This window comes from Henckelia pumila, chromosome 4 (assembly GCF_033568475.1).
Source record: "Henckelia pumila isolate YLH828 chromosome 4, ASM3356847v2, whole genome shotgun sequence".
Lineage (NCBI taxonomy): Eukaryota > Viridiplantae > Streptophyta > Magnoliopsida > Lamiales > Gesneriaceae > Henckelia > Henckelia pumila.
This window is the reverse complement of record NC_133123.1, coordinates 202,710,382-202,721,124: the sequence shown is the minus strand read 5'-3', so window position 1 is coordinate 202,721,124 and position 10,743 is coordinate 202,710,382.

Here is a 10,743-nt window from a genome sequence, read left to right as displayed (position 1 = left end):
ATGAAAAATTTCCGAAAAATCTTTTTCATCAAATGCTTCTGATACTTTTTATGAGAACAAAACCAGATTGTAGTTGGAGATGAGGGTTCCGAAGAGCATCTCCCATTCAACTTCCAAACGATTGATCCCCAATTCATTTTCGATCGATTCCATACCACACGAAATCTCCATTGTATCGCGTCCGATCGCTCGAAATATCCATTGTATCGCTTCCAATCGCTTGAAATCTCCATCTAGAATCTGAATCTGACGTGCTGATGTTTTTGAGGAAGAAGAATAGGGTTTCGATTTTCACCAGGCAGAGGATTCTCAAAACGGGTTGCAAGTATAGGAAGAAACACCTAGTCTATGTATATGTATATTGAGTACAAATGTTTAATTTAAAAAAAATAAAAATAAAAAATTCGATTAAAAAAATAAAAATATAAAATCTAAAGACAACGGTTTTTAAAAACCGTTGTCTATGAGCGGTTTTTTTTAAAAAAACCCGCTTATAAACAACGGTTCGTAAAACCGTTGTCTTTGGCATACATAAGACAACGGTTTTTTAAAAACCGTTGTTTTTTTCCAACAAAAAATAGACAACAACAACGGTTTTATTAAAAACCGTTGTTAAATGAAAAAAGACAACGGTTTTTCTCAAAACCGTTGTCTATTGCGTGTTGTTGAATCCCATATTTCTTGTAGTGTACATTTACGAGTTGTTTATTGTGTGCAGGAGACCGGCTCAATTACAAAGCCACGGTAAAATGAAAAGATCCAACCGGAAAAAATTTGCCACGTATTCCCAATTTTTTCCGATGTTAACAATTATATATGATCTAATTTTAGAACTTGACGTAGTGATCGATCAATACCTTGCAAAGTGGAGTTTGATGGATTGGCTAATTAAATTATATATGAGCATAGCATAGCGGCTCGACTCGGCTCGGCTCGAGTTCGACCAGATCATGGGGAAAAATAGGCGTACACGATGAGATCGAGCATCTATGGCCACTGATAAGTGTCGTTTTATTTATTATTTTGTGATATTTTCGAGTCTATTTAGCATGCATTTGTTACGTCTTTAGGGTCATTTATGTTTGATTTATTTATTATTTATACATGCAGTCTACTTCTCGTTTCTTCTGGTTGATTTGTAGGTACAATGAAGAATATCGGGATTTTGGCAAAAAAGTATGCGCTCGAGCGGGTATTTTTATCCGCTCGAGCGCGTTAGAAGAGATTTCAAAGAGCAAGACAAAGAGTTATGGGATCGAGCGAGCATTTTATCCGCTTGAGCGCAATCACGAGAAGAATTTTGTATCGGGCGGACTTCTGAAAAGGAAATAAAAAGATCATGGATTCTAGGGGCCTATATATATGGGATTTATCAGATTTTCGAGATTCATTCAGATTTAGGCTTGAAGACGGTGGCTTGGGCTCGGGCTCGTAAAGGCTATTGAAGAACGCAGATTTATTGTTCATCTTTTTCTTCTCAATTCTTTTTGTTGATGATTAAAACTACTTTTTGAATTATGATTTTGTTTATGGAGTAGTTTTTCCTTTCGAATAAGGCCGCGAGATTGGCCCGAGACTGATTTATGTTAGACACGTGGATTATTGTTTAGGATTTTTTTTAATCTATTTCAATTATTGATTGTTGAATTTTTCATATTGTTCTTGTGAATGATTTGACCAATTATTTGCTTGACTTGTTGATTGAATCTAAGTCGAAAGATTAGGAATTGATTTTTGCTTCACTCCAACAATTAACACAATGTTAAATCGACTAGAAATAGTATTCGATTTCATTGTGCGGTTCTAGGTGAAAAAATTGAATTTTCATGATTATTTAATAAGTTTGAGTTTGATTAGAATTAATTATAAATAATTAATCCGTCCAATTTGAATAGATTTGACAAAGTCTAGAAATAGCTTGTTGAATAGAATAGGAAAATTCACCGTGATTTGAAATAAACTTGAGTTTTAGATTGTGCCATGTATATGAATGAATTAGTTCAGTACCTTCGTATGTCTTGATCGATTTATTTGAATTGAATTTATTCTTCAAGTTCCAGTTGCAAGTTGTTTTCTATCTATTTACTGTCAATTTGTTTATTAGTTCAAGTTTTAGTTGATTAAAAATCAATCTCTCTTAATTGTTTAGTCTAGATTAAGTAAAATTATTATATTTTGATAATCATCTTCGATCTCAATTGGAATATCTAGACTCAAACTCGATTTATTATAATTTGACCTAGTACACTTGCTGGTAACTGAAATTTTCGATCAATTTTTTGGCGCCGTTGGTGGGGACTGTTAGTTGATATCAAGATTTATCATTTACTTGAGACTTGATTTCTATTTCTTTATCAATTAATTTGCTGAATTCTGAACTTTTTTCTCGTTTTTGATTTCTAGTGCAGTATTTTTCGTGCATGAGCCGCACTCGATAGACCAACGATCTCATACCACTTGACTTGGAAATCGAGACACACTCCGCAACATACGGAAAGCTCAGAAAACGATAAACTTAGTACTTGAGTCAAAATCAGAAGGAGATTCCAATACACTTTCAGATGTCATCATCTTCGTTCAAGTTTAATGCAATCTTCTCATATGGTGCTATATATAGCAACACCATTAATTTAGGATTAATAACATCATATTTTCGTCCTAAACTCTGAAATATCTCTAATAGATAGGCGCCATTAAGAATTGAAATCAGATAAAGACTATTGATGTAGAGGAAACTTACAAAAAGTAAAAAATTAGTGCTCCCATATCCGGCTTCCATCAATAGATGACTGTGGAATATCTGAAAAATTAAAAATTTATTTCATCAATTTAGGCATGGTTAATAACAATGGACATCCAAAAGATAAAATTATTTCTATAATTTTTTAATTGCATAAATTAATTTGTATTTAATATCATATTTTTGGAGGAAAAAATTCAATATTGTATGCATCAAAATAGCAAATTAAGAAAATATTATTCATGTGTTAGATGCCTAAATTCCGAAAATATGATTCGAAATCCATCTACTAACCCCTCCTTAGGTAGGAAATAATAACTCAAATAATTGGGACAATTGGATTACATAAAATAAACTCACAACCGAATCAAATCGTCATGTGCACCCAGCCAAACATTTTAGAAATTGTTTACTACAAAATCATCATAATATTTCATCAATTATTTTCAAAATTTTTTGATAAAAGGTAAGTGAAGTCACAAAAAATTCATGACAAAAAAAAATCAATTGAGAAGAAAAAAAGGCAAAAAATTGCTCAAATTAATTAACTCAATCTCGAAACAAACTCATAATCAATAAAACTAGTATGGTGAACACTATCAACCATGACTGAATTTTTTTTTATGACTACTCAAAAATTCAGTATTCTCATACATATTTGAGTATGCAAATAACAAAAAAAAAAAAGTATCTGAAAACTCAAATTAAGTACTTTATAAGTCAATGTAAATAGTTACTCAAAATAAACAAAAAATCAATAAAATAACATATCAATTTCTTTGCTTGTCACAACTAAAGCAATATATATATATATATATATATATATATATATAGTTTTTTTATGGTGCTCAACAACTATTCCCAACTCCATGCCCACCATGTATAAGTCAACTCACCAATTGTGCTGGTCAACTCACATATTGTACATGGTAGGCACGGAGTTGGGCATAGTTGTTGGGCACCATAAAAGAACTCATATATATATATATAGAGTTTCTTTCAAGTGCCCACCTATCATGCCCACTACCATGCCTACTAATGATGTGGCACTATTCTATTGGATGTGATAAAGATGTGATAAATTGTAGGTTCAATAGAATAGTGCCACATCATTGGTGGGCTTGGTAGTGGGCATTTGAAAGAAACTCTATACATATATATATATAGTACTTTTCAGCTGCCCAACAATATTTTTTTTTTGATTTTTCGCATAACTAAAACACGGTATCAGATTTTAGTGGTCGGGGACGAGTTGGACATCATTGGATTGATAGAGGAGAAGAGCCATGTTTTTTTAAAAATTTTTTGAAGCCCAGTCCACACGGCCATACTTAGCCAGGTCCAAATCAATTTTCTTTTAATTGGTTTTTTTACTGCAGACGTGGGAATTGGGGTCTTTTAATTTTAATTTTGAAGCCTTCTATCTTATATTTTTCCACGAAAGCTTTGCCACACATAGCTGCCCCGGTGCTCTGAATTCTCTCAATCTCTCATATTCGTTTCTTCGAAGGTCGATATTGGAAATTTGGACGTCTATTAATTTTCTGTTAGATCGTGTTTTTTTATTTAGGTATGTTTTAAAATTATGTGACCAATTAATTTTGTTTGCGATGATTAATGACATATTAGATTATTTAGGTTTCAAATTGACATTCTTAATTGTTTGGAGTTCAATCATTCGATTATTCCTTTGAGTTCCTTGAGACCTTGAATAGTTTAATTGATTAAATGGATTTTTTATTTTCCAAAAATAATAATATTCGAACTTTGAAGTTTGGATTTATGTATAAATTTGAAAACATATATATAAATTTTATATAATCTATATTTATTTTATATATAATAATGTTATATTCCCTTGATTTCTCTGGCCTTGAATTGATTAATGGATTGAACTAAAGTCTAAATGCCATGATTGCCTTGATTAAATTGATTAAAATAGATGTGAATTTCATTTAATAATAGAATCGTAGAGTTTGGTAATGATTTTGGGCTTTTGGCAGTAGTCTTAGTGACTTAGTGTGTTACTAAAAAAATTGGTTTGATGCATAATGTATTATAATTAATCTATAATTAATTTTTTTCATAATAGAAGTCTATAATTAAAATCTGTGTTGGTTTATTCTAGATATTTTATTGCATAAGCATAGATTTGTTGTATAATTTCATTGTATTAATTGAATGTAATCATGTAAACATATTATAATTTTTTCATTATAAAATCAATAAATCTACAATGCATAGATTTTTTTGCTGCATATTGTCGCATACACTGACATAATATTCTAGCTCCGCCCCTGTTTATAAAATGCATGACATGTGATCAACAATAGGTTTATTTTTATGAACAAATCAAATCGGCCATTTGCTTGCACATAAAGGTTGAACATAAATCTCTCAAGAATTATAAATAAGTAGGTAGGTTTGAACAACAATAATATATGTCACATTCACTAATAACAGAGAAATACCGTATTGTTAAAAAACAAAAAAACAAAACAGAGAAATACCGTAGATGTGGTGAAAAAAAAATTCAAAATCTCACTTTGCTCTAAATTAAATTTCATATACATTTAAACTTGACTTTCAAAATTACTAAAACACAAGGACATCAATCAACTTACACTGCTTAGCTTGATTTTCAATCGCTTTTTTTGAAGGACGCTGCTAAACAGCCAGAATCTGGCCAGCCAGAATGAGTTTTTTTTTTTTTAGTAATTTTCAGGCTTATTATTAAGGGTGAACATGTAATATCATATTTTAAGTGACAATTTTAACCTTTTCATCTATTTTCAGATTAAAATTTTAAATTATTTTCTCTCTCCCGTAATTAAGATGTATTGTATCTTCCAAGATGACATGCATTAATTAAAAAGTATTCGAAGAGGTGCTCTTTATGAATTTATTTTCTTTGTTGTTATCATCGTTTGAAAATTCAAGCTGATTAAACAAATTCAAGCTATTCAGGCGGAATTAACATAACTGATATATTGATCTGATAGTTCGTAAAAAAATAATAAACAAAATTTGATCAATAAATTTTCTTCTCAATGGCTATAAGGACTACACGACGATTAATTCTTTCAACTTCCGCCATTATGACAGCTACTGCCACCACTTCTGGACTTTTTAGGAGGAGATTGTTTTCTTGATGGAGGTGTCTTTACTCCCTTCATGACGTCACCAGGCCCATGCTGTAGGAAGTTCAGAATTTCAGAGAGCTAGGTGCCAAAAGTGGATTGCATAATATTGAACTGAGAAGTCAATTCAGCTTGCACACTTTCCATTTGGCAAGTTATATCATTGTGAACATCGGCCAACTGGATAAGCATTTGATTTTTGAAGTTATGAAACAACGATTGGGAACTCATCTGGTCAGCTTGAACAGATGTTACTGTTTCAGAAAGCTTTGAAACTGCGGTAACTAGCGAACTGGACTCAAATTGGATATTCTGTACTTTCGCAGAAGCTGAATCTCCTTTGAGTTGATGTGGAAGAATGACATCCTCATCTGAATTCAACATTTTATCTGTGAAAGTCCGGAAACATCAGGATGCTTGTTAGATTCATCTGGAATTTCAGCAGCATTTGGAACAAGGTCCTTGGTTTGTTTTAGAGCAGCTTCTTTTTTTGTAGATGTCGGCTCAACTGCAATGAAATAATCTGAAATGATATTTTCCGGTATGAATGCATTAGAATCAAAATCTCCTTTGAGGGGATCTGGTACAATGACATCTTCAATTGACTTCATCTTTTGGTCTGTCGAATTGTGGGAAGCTTCAGGAATCTTGTTAGTTTGATTTTGAATTTCTGAAGCATTTGAAAAAACGTCCTTGGTTGGTTCTTCAGCATTTTTTTTTATGGAGATGTCGGTTGAGTTGTAATATATTCATCTGAAATGATATTTGCTGGTATGTCAGAATTTTCTTGAAAATAAGTTTGAGTGGTAGAACTATCTCCTTTGAGGGGATCTGGAGGAACGACATCTTTAATTGACTTCAGCATTTTGTTTGTCGAAGTTAGTGAAACTTCAGGAAGCTTCTTAGATGATTGTTTGCTTGAAACAATTTCATTAGGACTAGTATGATTTGGAAAACCAGACTGGTCTTTTGTAGTTCTCGATTGAACTTGTTCATCCTTATATTCATGACTTGTACCGGAAGAAATTTGCAAAGGAAGCTGAAGATCTTGTCTCATAACTTGCACAGTGTTGGAGAGAGTCGCAGCATTCATTTCAAGTTGACTGATCACAGCTGCATCATCTCTTGCTGTTGGGCTATGTGGATCAAAATTGGCCCTTTTTCTATCCAACACTATTCTTAATGCACTCTCTTTGAGCATTGTGGCAATGAACTCTCTTTGAGTTAATGCTTCTGAAATTAGGTTGGTCTCATACCAGTCCAAAATTTTCTGTTCAAGAGAAGCAAGATTTTGCAAAGCTTTGAAGGACTTGATATGCTTAAAATGGACCACTGTCCTGTAATCTACCCACTTGTCAAAAAACTTCATTTTTAGTTCAATTACTGAGTTTACTTTTTGCATTGTCAGATTAATGGCCGTCTGAACATTTGACAGAGCGATTTCTAGTTTCTCTCTGCCCTTACTTTGTGGATTGAGCTCAGCCATACCAGATTTCATGATGACGCCACTTATTTCTGACATCAAGATATTATCATGAAGATTGACTTACTTATAGCTGGAATAGGTGCTTGACGAATGGGAGGACAGTTGATGTGCTTGATTAGCTTGATTCTTTTTCCTCTGTTTTTTTTACATGATTTCGGAGGAGAGAAAACTTTGCTGATTGGTTTTTTGTCTTGATCGTCTGACTCTTCCTCTTCAGAATCAGTTGAGTTAAGAATTTCTTTTCTTTTTTAATCGGGCTTACCAAAACCATAAAATTTAATTTCATTCATTGAGAGGCCATATTGTTTCAATGGATAATACATTCACTTCATGCATGATTGAAAATAAATTTATTTTCCAGAAGAGCTATCGGAAACCACAATCACATCGATAGGTTCAAGCAACTTCTTCTTTCACGCATTCTAGAATCATCTCATATGTCTTTGGGAGAGGATAGTCCTCGAGCAGCATGTCCCTAACGTATTCCTCTGTGGTGTCTTTGAAAATCCTAATCATAAACTCCTTCACCTTCTCCTTCAGCTCTTTTATTTCATCCGTCAGCTTCTTCTGTTCCTCCCTGAGATGAAGATACAAGACCTCCATGCTTTTTGGCGATGGAGGAACATACCATTCGTTATTTCGAAATTTCTTTATTGGTGTTCTATGTGCCATTTTCGTAGAGGCAAATGGCAAGAACTATGATGAATTGGTTTATGACACAAGAAGTTTAAATAAGAGAATTTTTGAAGCTTTGATTATCCCAACCATCCCATATTTACAATGTGTCTTGGAATGGAGCAATAGTTATGGATATTAATTCGTATGCCCAAGGGCGGAGGCACATATAGTGCTACCCAGGCTTTAGTCCGGTTGGCCCATTTTTACATTTTTTTAATGTGTTCTATATATTTTTATAAATAATTTTGTGTGTTATTTCTGGACAAATGCTATTTTACCCCGGGTAATTAAATTAAAGAAATAAATAGCGTGACATTTAGCCCATTTAAAATGAAGTAGACCATATGTCTTAAAATTGGTCTTTTCCGTCATTGTCTTCTTCATTGGATTTAATTCAATATAACTTTCATCTTTATCAATCTCCGTATTTTAATAGTATTATCATAACATATGCCCGATTAAGTTTGTGACAAACTTAATTTCTTCGAAGTATCACTAATAGTGATATCGTAACATATGCCACACATTAAATTATACTTCTTCAAAGTATATACCAAGACGAACAGTGGCCCGATAAAGTTCGTGACAAACTTAAAAAATTCGAAGTATCACTAATATTGATATCGTAACATATGCCACACACATTAAATTATACTTCTTCGAAGTATATACCAAGACGAACAGTGGCCCGATTAAGTTCCTGACAAACTTAATTTCTTCGAAGTATCACTAATAGTGATATCGTAACATATGCCGCACACATTAAATTATACTTCTTTGAAGTATATACCAAGACGAACAGTGGCCCGATTAAGTTCGTGACAAACTTAATTTCTTTGAAGTATCACTAATAGTGATATCGTAACATATGCCACACACATTAAATTATACTTCTTCGAAGTATATACCAAGATGAACAGTGGCCCGATTAATTTTGTGACAAAGTTAATTTCTTCGAAATCAGTAAATTATATCATTTTAATATTAATAATAATACGAAACGTTTACATTGAGAAGCTCAACCATTTTCTGTCCTCGTTCACTTATGTATTTGATTTTTCAAAAGTTATTCCCAACCTTTTAACATCTTCAACTCTCATATCTCACACTACGAGAGAAATGGTTTCAGAAAAAAAAATGGACAGCAGATGAGGAATCTGAATTGCTATTTTATATGGGTCGCAATGCGAAGCCACACAAGAATAAAGACCATCACGCTGTTAGGAATTTAATTTTGAATGCATCAAAGTCGATTTCTGAATATTTGTTGAAGAACATAACGCCTGAGGAGATTACCGTTAGGCTTGAAAAATATCGAGAAACATACGAAAGGTTTTTTTTCTTCGTGAATTCAGAAGGAGTCACTCATCTCAAGTCTGAAAATTTAATTCTTGTCAGTCCTTCACATTACAAGAAGTTCGAATTCAAAGAGGTACAAAATTATGGTTATTTATATTTAGTTTTTTTATAATTATGTGAACGAATTTCTATTTTTTCATCTGATGTCAATGTTTTGTTTACTGGTTATATGTTTGAACTAGTATTCGTATGTATACAGTCCAATGAGCCCGAAGCATTCCGCAACTTTAGAATGACCTGGATTACCGTTGGTTGTTTCTATCCATGCAAGGTGTTGACGAATGGTTGGGTGAACCAAGTCAGACAAGACGAGGATGGTGATAAGGCTGTTAGCTTGTTCCTATTATTTTCAATTTGTTATTGGGAAAAAAACTAATTAACAATGTTATTCCAGCTATTTCTTTTATGTTTTCTTAAGTGTTTTTGATTTTGATTTTAAACTATGTTAATCTTAATATTTTTATCGTTTGTTTTAATTATTGTTATGTCATTGTTATTGTTTGATTTCCGCAGCTCAACTATTCTTTGACGTAGTCAACTCAATTATTTTTTTTCAGATGAGATCAAATATTTTATCAGATCAGTTAGATTTTAAGGGAACCATAAATTATTTTGGATATTATATTTTAAACGCAAGTTAAATTATTAGTACCTTCATTTTAAACTATGTAAATCTTAATGTTTTTATACTTTTTTTTACAATATTATTATGTCATAATTATTTTTTGATTTCCGCAGCTAAACTATTCTTTGACGTGGTCAGCTCAATTATTTTTTTTCAGATGAGATCAAATATTTCATCAGATAGATTTTAAGTGAACCATAAATTATTTCGGATATTATATTTTAAACTCAAGTTAAATTATTAGTACCTTCATTTTAAACTATGTAAATCCTAATGTTTTTATACGTTTTTTTTACAATATTATTATGTCATAATAAGCTCAACTATTCTTTGACGTGGTCAGCTCAATTATTTTTTTTTTTCAGATGAGATCAAATATTTCATCACATCAGTTAGATTTTAAGTGAACCATAAATTATTTCGGATATAATATTTTAAACGCAAGTTAAGTTATTAGTACCTTCATTTTAAACTATGTAAATCCTAATGTTTTAATACTTTTTTTACAATATTATTATGTCATAATTATTGTTTGATTTCCGCAGCTCAACTATTTATTTGACGTGGTCAGCTCAATTATTTTTTTCGGATGAGATCAAATATTTCATCAGATCACTTTGACTTTAAGTGAACCATAAATTATTTCGGATATTATGTTTTAAACGCAAGTTAAATTATTAATACATTTATTTTAAACTATGTTAATATTAATGTT